The sequence below is a fragment of the Ahaetulla prasina genome, chromosome 15 (genome assembly GCF_028640845.1).
Source record: "Ahaetulla prasina isolate Xishuangbanna chromosome 15, ASM2864084v1, whole genome shotgun sequence".
Lineage (NCBI taxonomy): Eukaryota > Metazoa > Chordata > Lepidosauria > Squamata > Colubridae > Ahaetulla > Ahaetulla prasina.
In genome coordinates, this window is record NC_080553.1 from 15,620,206 (window position 1) to 15,630,551 (window position 10,346).

The 10,346-nt window shown below is 45.9% G+C and overlaps 1 long non-coding RNA gene across 1 annotated transcript; it reads left to right on the top strand.

The window, feature by feature from the left end:
- The first annotated feature begins 60 nt into the window (after positions 1 to 60).
- LOC131185897 (uncharacterized) lies at positions 61 to 8,871 on the top strand. The gene is made up of 3 exons (XR_009152247.1): positions 61 to 412; positions 4,450 to 4,519; positions 8,690 to 8,871. It is a non-coding gene; the product is annotated as an uncharacterized LOC131185897 (long non-coding RNA).
- The last annotated feature ends 1,475 nt before the right edge of the window (positions 8,872 to 10,346 follow it).

A 10,346-nucleotide genomic window follows, 5' to 3' on the forward strand; every position in this document is an offset into this window, starting at 1 on the left:
GAGAAGGAAGAGTAGGAGAAGGAGGAGAGGAGGAGGAAAGAGAAGAGGAGAAAGAAGGAGAGGAGAAGGAAGAGAAGGAGAAGGAGGAGAGGGGGAGGAAAGAGAAGAGGAGAAAAGAAGGGAGAGGAGGAGGAGGAGGAGGAGGGAGGAGAAAAGGAGGAAGAGGAGGAGGAGGAGGAGGAAGAAGAGGAAGGCAAACCTAGCAGCGCCTTTGCGCGCGGCGCCCCGAGGGCATCCTAGCTGCTTGCGCCCGGCCAGCCCTCGCCGGGGCTGCGCGCCTCCGGAGCCCGAGGGCGGCGAGCGCCAGGCTGGGCAGGTCCTGAGCCAACCGGAGCCCCTCCGCCTTCGCCTGCCGCTGCCTGCGCCTTGATCTCATCCGGATCAAGAGCCGAACACGCCCCGCTTCCTTCGGGTCAGCGCTGCGTTGCTCCGGCCGGGAGGGAGGTGGCGGGATCCGGACCAGACGGGCGAGGGCTGGGGCTAGGGGGGGAGGCAGTCGGGATTGCGCAATGCGGGCCGCCTCCGCCGCGACCAAAGCGCTCGGCACGCGCTCAGAGGCAACCTTGGCTTGGTTTTATGGGGCTCCCGGATGCTCATGAGTTGTCCTGGCGCCTTTCCTTCTGACACTCATTCCAATTTCCAGCGAAGGGAAGCAGATCCTTTACCGATGCTAAGAAAACACTCTGTGCAAGCTCAGAGACTCTTCAGCCCGATCTGGCTCAGACCCATATCCGGAACCCCCAATCCTCTGCCTTTATTTACCCACACCTCAACCCTGGTTCACAGACCTCAGAGGCTGTGTTCACACAACCAAGCATCTTTGCATTATCCGGCAACAACATTCCAACTTCTAGGGAAGGGAAGCAGCTTCCCTTACTAACTTTTTCTTAGGAAAAAAAAACACTCTGTACAAGCTCAGAGACCCTTGGCGGTTCTTTGTTAGGGGGTCAGAGTTGGCTCGGACCTTTACCCACGCCTCAACCCTGGTTCATAGACCGCAGGGGCGGCTTGCATTCACACAACAACCAAGCCGCCCTGCATTATTCTAAACCAGGAGTCAGCAACTGGCGGCTCTGGAGCCGCATGTGGCTCTTTCATCCCTCCGTTGCGGCTCCCTGTCGCAGGTTAGCTCCACAATTGATAGGACTTTCAGTTAGGACAGGTAGAGGAAAAAGAAGGCCGCACTAGGAGTTGATTCTAGGGTAGGGGAACTGGACTTCCGGTTGGCTCCAGAATTGGATCGAGGGCTTCTGGTTAGGACTTTTGCGGCTCTTTTGAGTGTCTAAGGTTGCCGACTCCTGTTCTAAACCAAAGGATTTGGATGCAGCTGCTACTGCAGAGACCTGTTTCGCTAGGTGGCTCAGTGGCTAAGACACTGAGCTTGTCGATCAGAAAAGTCGGCAGTTCCGGTGGTTCCAATCCCTAGTACAGGTCTCCTGGGTGAGCAGGGGGTTGGACTAGATGACCTCCAAGGTCCCTTCCAGCTCTGTTGCTGTTAGTTAGTAACCCGCCCCCGGCCCCCCCCAGGCTCTTTTCGGTTCCTCTTTAGATGGAGATTGCTATGGAACCCCCCTGCTTTTCACTGGACACACAAATAGAGGAAAACAGAGACAGGGGAGGGGAGGGGAAGGGAAGGGAAGGGGAAGGGAGGGAGGGGGGGCCGGGCCTTGGTGGAAAATAGGAAAATCTACATCCTCTTTTCTTTAGGCCGCCAACTTGGGAAGCCGCCCAAGCCGGCGGAGCATTGAAAGCTATTGAACCAGACATGATTTCCAGTTCTTCAAACCCTGTTCCGCGAGAACTTTTGTGTTTGTTTAGCGCATGTAAGCAGCCGCCCAAAATTTCGGGCAACGTGATGGACCCAGGGCGGCGGTCCAAAAAAAAAAAAGAAAGAAAGAAAAAGTGTTGAACCCGAACGCAAAAAAAAAAAAAAAGGAATCGAGGTCATCATCAAACCCAACGAAAACAATTCAGGAGCGATTCCGAACTGAAAGTTCAAGTTCACCAACTGAACCCGCTGCTCACTGTGAGGATCTCAGGGTTTTAAAAAGATTAACGGAAGGGACCTTGTAGGTCATCTAGTCCAACCCACCCTTCTGCCCCACCCCCCTCCATCCAGGCAGGAGATCTTGCCTACACCATTTCTGACAAATGGCAGTCCAATCTCTCCTTGAAAGCCTCCAGTGGTGAAGTTCCTACAACTTCTGAATAACAGAATAACAACAACAGAATAACAGAGTTGGAAGGGACCTTGTAGGTCATCTAGTCCAACCCCGCCCACCCACCCATGCAGGAGACCCTACACCATTTCTGACAAATGGCAGTCCAATCTCTTCAGACCCCTCGCATCCTGGACATAAACTGTTTCAACCACTACCCTCAAAACGACGCTATAGAGCACTGCACACCAGAACAACTAGACACAAGGACAGTTTTTTCCCCCGAAGGCCATCACTCTGCTAAACAAATAATTCCATCAACACTGTCAAACTATTTACTGAATCTGCACTACTATTAATCTTCTCATCGTTCCCATCACCGATCTCCTTCCACTTATGACTGTATGACTGTAACTTTGTTGCTGGCAATCCTTATGATTTATATTGATATATTGACCATCAATTGTGTTGTAAATGTTGTACCTTGATGAAGGTATCTTTTCTTTTATGTACACTGAGAGCATCTGCACCAAGACAAATTCCTTGTGTGTCCAATCACACTTGGCCAATAAAAGATTCTATTCTATTCTATTCTATTCTATTCTATTCTATTCTATTCTATTCTATTCTATTCTATTCTATTCTTTTCTATTCTTGAAAGGTGATGAAGCTCCCACAGCTTCCAAAGGCAAGCTGTAGCCCTGAGGCCGGTTCACTCCGTCGCCACTCAAGTTTCTATCCCTCAACCTTATTTCTCAGGTTGGCTGGAGGATTCTGGGAGTTGAAGTCCGCATATCTGAAAGCTGCCGGGGGTTGGGAAAACACTGCCCGGATGACTTAATGGACATGCCCACATCATTTTGTTAGGCAATCGCAGAAAAAATAAGTCACTATCGTTTTTCTCGGGACAAAGGAAGGCTTTTTTCCTCCTCACTTTTCTGGCCCTGATCTCAGCCCTTCTTGGCTGATTTTGTGGCATCTTGTAAATATATATATATATATATATGTAGATCTTTGGTTATTCGGGTTTTCTCCCGCGTAAAATTGGAAGTGTCTTGGCGACGTTTCGACGAAGTCTCATTCGTCATCTTCAGGCTTCAGCTTCGTGCTTCTGGGAGCAATGTGTGATCGCAGCTGTTTCTTCCTTTTAACTGCTAGTGGGGGTTTGAATTGATTGGGTGGGAGCTATTGTGCTCTGATTGGATGGGGGTTTTGTGCTCTGATTGGCTGGGGGTGTGTCCTGTGTTGGTGGGGGCTTGCTTGTGCTCAATTTAGTCTGTGTTGCAGGGTGATTTGAGCTGGTGAGCTGCATAGCTGTTGTTTGGCTTTGTGGTCGTGCTACATCTTCATAGTGGGTGTCAGTCTGCTGCATGAATGGATTGGAGGGGTTTGAAATGGCTAATGTTGCAGCTGCGGTCTGGCTTCTGGTCCTTGGTCGTGCTTCATGATCAGTGTGGGTTTGGGTCTGCTTTCTGGGTGGATAAAAAGTTAAAAAGGAAGAAACAGCTGCAATCACACATTTTATTTTATTTATTTATTTATTTATTAAATTTTTATATTATTATTGCTCCCAGAAGTACGAAGCACGAAGCTGAAGCCTGAAGATGACGAATGAGACTTCGTCGAAACGTCGCCAAGACACTTCCAATTTTACGCGGGAGAAAACTCGAATAACCAAAGACCTACATACACACACACACACACACACACACATATATATATAAATAAAATTCTGCTCCACAGGGTAAATACGCGAGAAACGATAGAGAGCAAAGTTAACTTTACTTTTTATGGCAATAGATTAAACATGACCGTTTGTCCCACTGGGGCAGGGAGCAGAGATCAGGAAAGCAAATAAGTCATAAACCATAATAAAACGATGTATGTAAAGTTCCCTTTAAGTCAAAGTCGACTCCCAGTGATTTTGTGGACATGTGTATAAAATTTTATTGGCAGGAATGCCAGAAAAAAAAACCAAACAAAAAAAAAACGACTTATAGCTGCCTCCTCCTGGCCATCGTTTATTTTGGTCTTTGAACAGCAAAACAAAACTTTGAGAGGGGGGGAAAAAAAGGCAACTCAAAGCAAAGAGAGGATAATTGTAAATTATTAAGATGGTCCCTAAAGCATAAACATATCTGCTTGTGTAAATTAATTGCATATATATATATCTTGAGATCTTTGGGAAGAAAAACATTTCATCTCTAAAAGGGTCTTTTTAGACCTTTTTAGGTTTAAAAAGAATTTTTAAAAAAAGTTTTGTTTTTATATCTTATTTTTCTCTTTGCAGGCCTAAACGAGCTACCACCAGGGAACCGTCAACTCCCCGATCTCCGGACCTTTCGACGCGAGCTGAAAACGTTTGTATTCCATCGTGCAGGACTGGCCTAATGGGTTTTAAATGGGGTTCTTATTGGATTTTACAGTTTCTAGCCAAATTCGGATATTTGTTTTTAAATTTGTTCTTAATTTTTGTATTTTGTTGTTTTATCCTGGCTGTAAACCGCCCTGAGTCCTTTGGGAGAAGGGCGGTATAGAAATGAAATAAACCTAAACCTAAAATGCAAAGGAAGGGAAAGAAGACAGAATTAGCTGCATTTTATATTCTCCCATTTGATAGCGCTGGAAAGTTTTTTCTAAGTTTCTTTATAAAGGTTGGGGGAGTGGGGGGGAAGACAATGCAATTAGAAAACCCAAACACACAAAACCCGTATGTTGTATATGGTAAGTGTCTGTATTTCTTTTCTGGCGGGTTTGAAAAGCTTTCGGGACCAAAGAGAATTGTATCGAAGAATTTAAGTCATAAAAGTAATTCTTGACCAAGGAACCATTGCATATGGGCAAGAATAAATACAGATATCCGGGATTCATTCTTTTGAACATATTTGTTGTGACCCAGGCCCAAGTAGGTAGTAATTAGACGCAATCAGTTCACAAACAAACAGACTTTATTTGAACAGCTGAGAATTAAACTCGTTCTCAGCGTCGTCCAAACTAAATCAAAGCAAATTCTTCCTAACACAATCCTTCAGTCTTATCACCAACCTTGGTCTAATTAGGCAAACCGCCAAAGGCTTTTCTTGGCAAAAGTTCAACAGCAGAAGGCGCCCGACAAGAAATAAAAGCAGCAAGACAAAGAGCAAGTCTGTCAACGTTGTTTTCCGACAAAGAGCCCAAACGCCGTTGCTGGTCTTTTAAGCCTTATTGGGAGGGGCCAATCATTTCTTGGCCTTCCTCCCGAGTCGTCCTCTTTGCTTGAGCTGCTCTTGCCTTCTGGCGGCTCTTCTCATGCGTGCATTAGGAACAGGCTCCTCCTTTTTCTTGAAAACCTCCAAAGATGGAGCAGCCATAACTTCTGGGTGAAAGCCATTCCATTAATTCATTTTTCTGCCAGGAAATTTCTCCTTAGTTCCAAAGTTGCTCCCCTCCTCGTTTTAAGTTTCCATCCGTTGCTTTTTGTCCTGCTTTCACTGTGCTTTGGAGAATAAGTTGACAACCAACCCACCCACCCTTCTTTGTGGCAGCCCCTCAAATATTGGAAGACTGCTATCATGTCACCCCTAGTCCTTCTCTTCCGTATTAATTCCTTCCATTGTTCATCATACGGTTTAAGCTCCAGTGGGGAGAAAGGGGGAATTTTACAAAGAATGAGAGAAAAAAAAAAGGAGCCGGAATCCAAGGCATGAAGGCTCGCCAAAAAATGGTATCCTTTTAAGTCTTGTTCAATTCCTGTATCCTCAGAATTGGTCTTTTGAAAGGAGAAACCGTTTTGATACCCAAAAAAGAGAGAGAGAAAATATATATGTCTAGCCTCCTCTTGTATTCCGACCATCGTTTTGGTCTGGCGAGATATATTTTGCAAAATATTTATTTATTTATTTATTTAAACTTTTATACCGCCCTTCTCCCGAAGGACTCAATATACACACCGTTTTAACAGCTTCGCGTCTCTCTCCTCTCTGCTTCGTCACTTGCCGAGTCATAATCGCACTGCAAAGTTTTTGAAAATTGAAAACAAAAATAAAAAGAGGATGTACCGGACTGAGCTGAGGGGCGGGGAAAAAGAGGGTGAGGGGGCAGCCCAGATTCAAAGGCAGCCCAGATTCTAGGAAATGTTTTGATTATTATTTGTTTGATAACCTGACAGACAGAACAATTAATCAGGGGAACAACTTGCCTCCAAAAGTTGTAAAGGCTCCAACACTGGACGTTTTTAGGAAGATGCTGGATAAGCATTTGTCTGAAGCGGTGTAGGGTTCCCTGCCTAAGCAGGGGGTTGGACTAGAAGACCTCCGAGGTCCCTTCCAACTCTGTTATTCTAAAAATTCTAAATTCGCCGGCAACATTTCTAAAAAAATCTGAAAAGTCGGAAAGTACATTTTTTAGCCCAAGGCTAACAAGTCAAGCCATTCATTACGTAAAGATTCCCCTCGCATATATGTGCTAGTCGTTCCCGACTCTAGGGGGCGGTGTTCATCTCTGTTTCAAAGCCAAAGAGTCAGCGCTGTCCGAAGATGTCTCTGTGGTCATGTGGCCGGCAGGACTCAACACCAAAGGCGGACGGAACGCTGTTCCCTTCCCACCAAAGGTGGTCCTTACAAAGAAGGGGGGGGGCGTCACATTATTCTCCAAACTAAGCACCTGAAGGCAGGAGAAGCAGCAATGGATGGAACCTAAATCAAGGAGAGAAGCAACTTAGAATTAAGGAGAAACTTCCTGTTAAAATTAGAAAAATTAACCAGTGGAACGGCTTGCCACCAGTTGTGGGTTTCTCCATCCACTGGAGGCTTTTAAGAAGAGACCGGACAGCTACTTGTTTGAAATGGGATAGGTTCTCCTGCTTGTGCAGGGGGTTGGGACTAGATAGAAGACCTCCAAGGTCCCATCCAACTCTTGTTATAATGTGATGCACAGCCTCACAGGATGTTCCGAATTGGGCTTGATGACCTCAAGGGTTCTTCTCACCCCTGGGCTTATAATAATAATAATAATAATAATATTTTAATTTGTATACCGCCCTTCTCCCGAAGGACTCAGGGCGGTGAACAGGCAAGTAAAATACAAACAGAAACATACACAATATTAAAACAACCCTTAAGAAACTTATTCAATTAGCCAGGAAATTTAAAATAACATTACACCCCATAAAATTACAGAAATTTAAAACCCATCAAAATTCAATTAAAATTTAAAATTTAAAAATCAGGCCAGTCCAGCCATACGAAATAAATAGGTTTTAAGTTCGCGGCGAAAGGTCCTAAGGTCAGGTAGTTGTCGAAGCCCGAGGGGAAGTTCATTCCACAGGGTAGGAGCCCCCACAGAGAAGGCCCTCCCCCTGGGGGCCGCCAGTTGACACTGTTTGGCTGACGGCACCCTGAGGAGTCCCTCCCTGTGGGAACGCACCGGACGATGGGAGATAGAATCCGGCAGTAGACAGTCCCGTAAGTAGCCCAGTCCTAAGCCATGGAGCGCTTTAAAGGTGGTAACCAATATCTTGAAGCGCACCCGGAAAACAACAGGTAGCCAGTGCAGTCTGCGCAGGATAGGTGTTGCGTGGGAGCTCCGAACCGCTCCCTCAATAACCCGCGCAGCCGCGTTCTGGACTAGCTGAAGTCTCCGAGTGCTCTTCAAGGGGAGCCCCATGTAGAGAGCATTGCAGTAGTCCAGGCGAGTGGTAACGAGAGCATGAGTGACCGTGCATAGGGCATCCCGGTCCAGGAAGGGATGCAACTGGCGGATCAGGTGAACCTGATAAAAAGCTCTCCTGGAGACGATCGTCAAATGATCTTCAAAGGACAACCGCCCATCCAGGAGCACGCCCAAGTTGCGTACCTTCTCCATCGGGGCCAATGACTCGCCCCCAACAGACAGCCGCATCTGCAGCTGACTGTACCGGGGTGCCGGCATCCATAGCCACTCCGTCTTGGAGGGATTAAGTTTGAGCCTGTTCCTCCCCATCCAGACCCGTACGGCTTCCAAACATCCAGACCCGTACGGCTTGTGTTCGAGCAGATGCTTTTCTTTTGTCCTGATCTTCCAAATTAATATTGCACGTTACAGTAACTTCCGATTCGGCAATCTGGAAATGGGTTAGCTCCTTTTATTCAAGGCAGGCTTTTGCGGGCCGGCCGCACATCTGGCCGTGAAAATTAACATTTCAAAGGGGAGGATGCAGGAGAGCGATAACTTAGGGCCATGCTGCCATCTGCTGTAGAGAGGCGGCTACTCTATGGTGGGAACGGTTCCCGTCAAGAGATTCCCCCGATGCAGCTCCCATCCCGATGACCTTGAGTAACGTCCTTGGAAACTCCATATTGGCTGGGGAATTCTGGGAGTTGAAGTCCCCAGGACCTTGAAGTTGGTGAGGTTGGGAAATATTGCTGGGGCGGGGTGGGGAGAGGGAGAAGAGATACTATACAGGTAGTCCTCAACTTACAACTGTTCATTTATAGTGACCGTTCAAAAGTTACGATGGTACTGGGGGGGGGGGGAAGAGACTTTGTAATAACGTTAATAACATGTCTTTTCAGTTACCTTTCTAGCATCTCTATGATCGTGGGATCAAAATTCAGACGTTTCGACAACTGACTCTTATTTATGACCGTTGCTGTGTCCCAAGGGTCATGGGATTCCCCCCCTCCTTTATATTGATATATTGACCATCATTTGTGTTGTAAATGTTGTTACCTTGATGAAGGTATTTTTTCTTTTATGTACACTGAGAGCATCCGCACCAAGACAAATTCCTTGTGTGTCCAATCACACTTGGCCAATAAATTAAATTCTATTCTATTCTTTTGCGACCGTCTCACAAGCAAAGTCGACGGGGAAGCCGGCTTCGCTTCAAAACCGTTGCGACTGACTTAACGACGGCGGTGATTCGCTTAAGAACTGAGGCAAGGAAGGTCGTCAGATAGGACAAATTCACTTTTAACGAACGATTCACTTTTAACCACAGAAAATTTGGGCCCAGTTGCGGTCGTAAGTCGAGAACTACCTGTAACGCAATTTTTCCTTGCGGGTGGGAAAAGTACAGTAGTGGCCAAAACTGCGGAAACCTTTTGGGGAAAGTGTATTTTTGAGGTTTGATGGCTAATAACACCAATTTTTTGGGGGTGGTGGTGGTGTTCAAGACAATCCTATTCCACTGCTGGAATGACCTGGGAAGAGCCCAGACCTTCATCCAATTGGAAATCTACGGAGACGACGAAAGAAACTTGTTAGTCAGAAGCGGCCCAGCAATAAAACTCAGTTAATAGAAGCCATCATTCAATCTTGGTTTCACATGATAACAGCAGCAGAACTAACACTTGGTTCGCTCCATGGGAAGACGTTGGAAGGCCGTAATTCGTGCTAAAGGTTACCCAACTAAAGATTAACTTTTGATAAAGGTAATATCAAATATTTGTGATAATTTTTGTATACCTCATTTTTTCTACGTGTTTTCAGTTTTCTTCTTTATACTGTAGCTGCTATTCTAATAGCAAATCCTTCATAGAAGTTATTGCAGTACATTCTTGATTAAGTTATCTTTCCATAGATATATATTTTTATGGGACTGCAAAGTGATCCAACCGGTCAGTCCTAGAGGAGATCAACCCTGACTGCTCTTTAGAAGGCCAGATCCTGAAGAGGAAACTCAAATCCTTTGGCCACCTAATGGGAAGGAAGGACTCCGTGGAGAAGAGCCGAATGCTGGGAACGATGGAGGGCAAAAGAAGAAGGGGACGGCGGAGAACAAGGTGGCTGGATGGAGTCATTGAAGCAGTCATTGTGAGCTTCAATGGACTCCAGAGGATGGTAGAAAACAGGAAGGCCTGGAGGAACGTTGTCCATGGGGTCGCGATGGGTCGGACACAACTTCGCAACCAACAACAAAATCCGCCCCCCAAAAAGTGATGTTATTAGCTAGTTTTAAAAAATGCCCTTTTCCCAAAATTTGGCCACTACTGGTAAGGATATAAATGCAAATAAACAAACAAAATAGGCTCTTGGGTTCTGATCATCCTACCAGAGCTCGTGTTGAAGACATGCTGCAAAAGTGTTGCATTTACAAACATTTGGAAGTTTATTTAAAAAAAAAGAAAAACATCACAACCACCAACATTGTTTTACATTAAATTTCCATCCTCCTGACCTCCAACACAATTTTACCGGGCATGCTCACGACAAAAGTTGCTAAAAAAA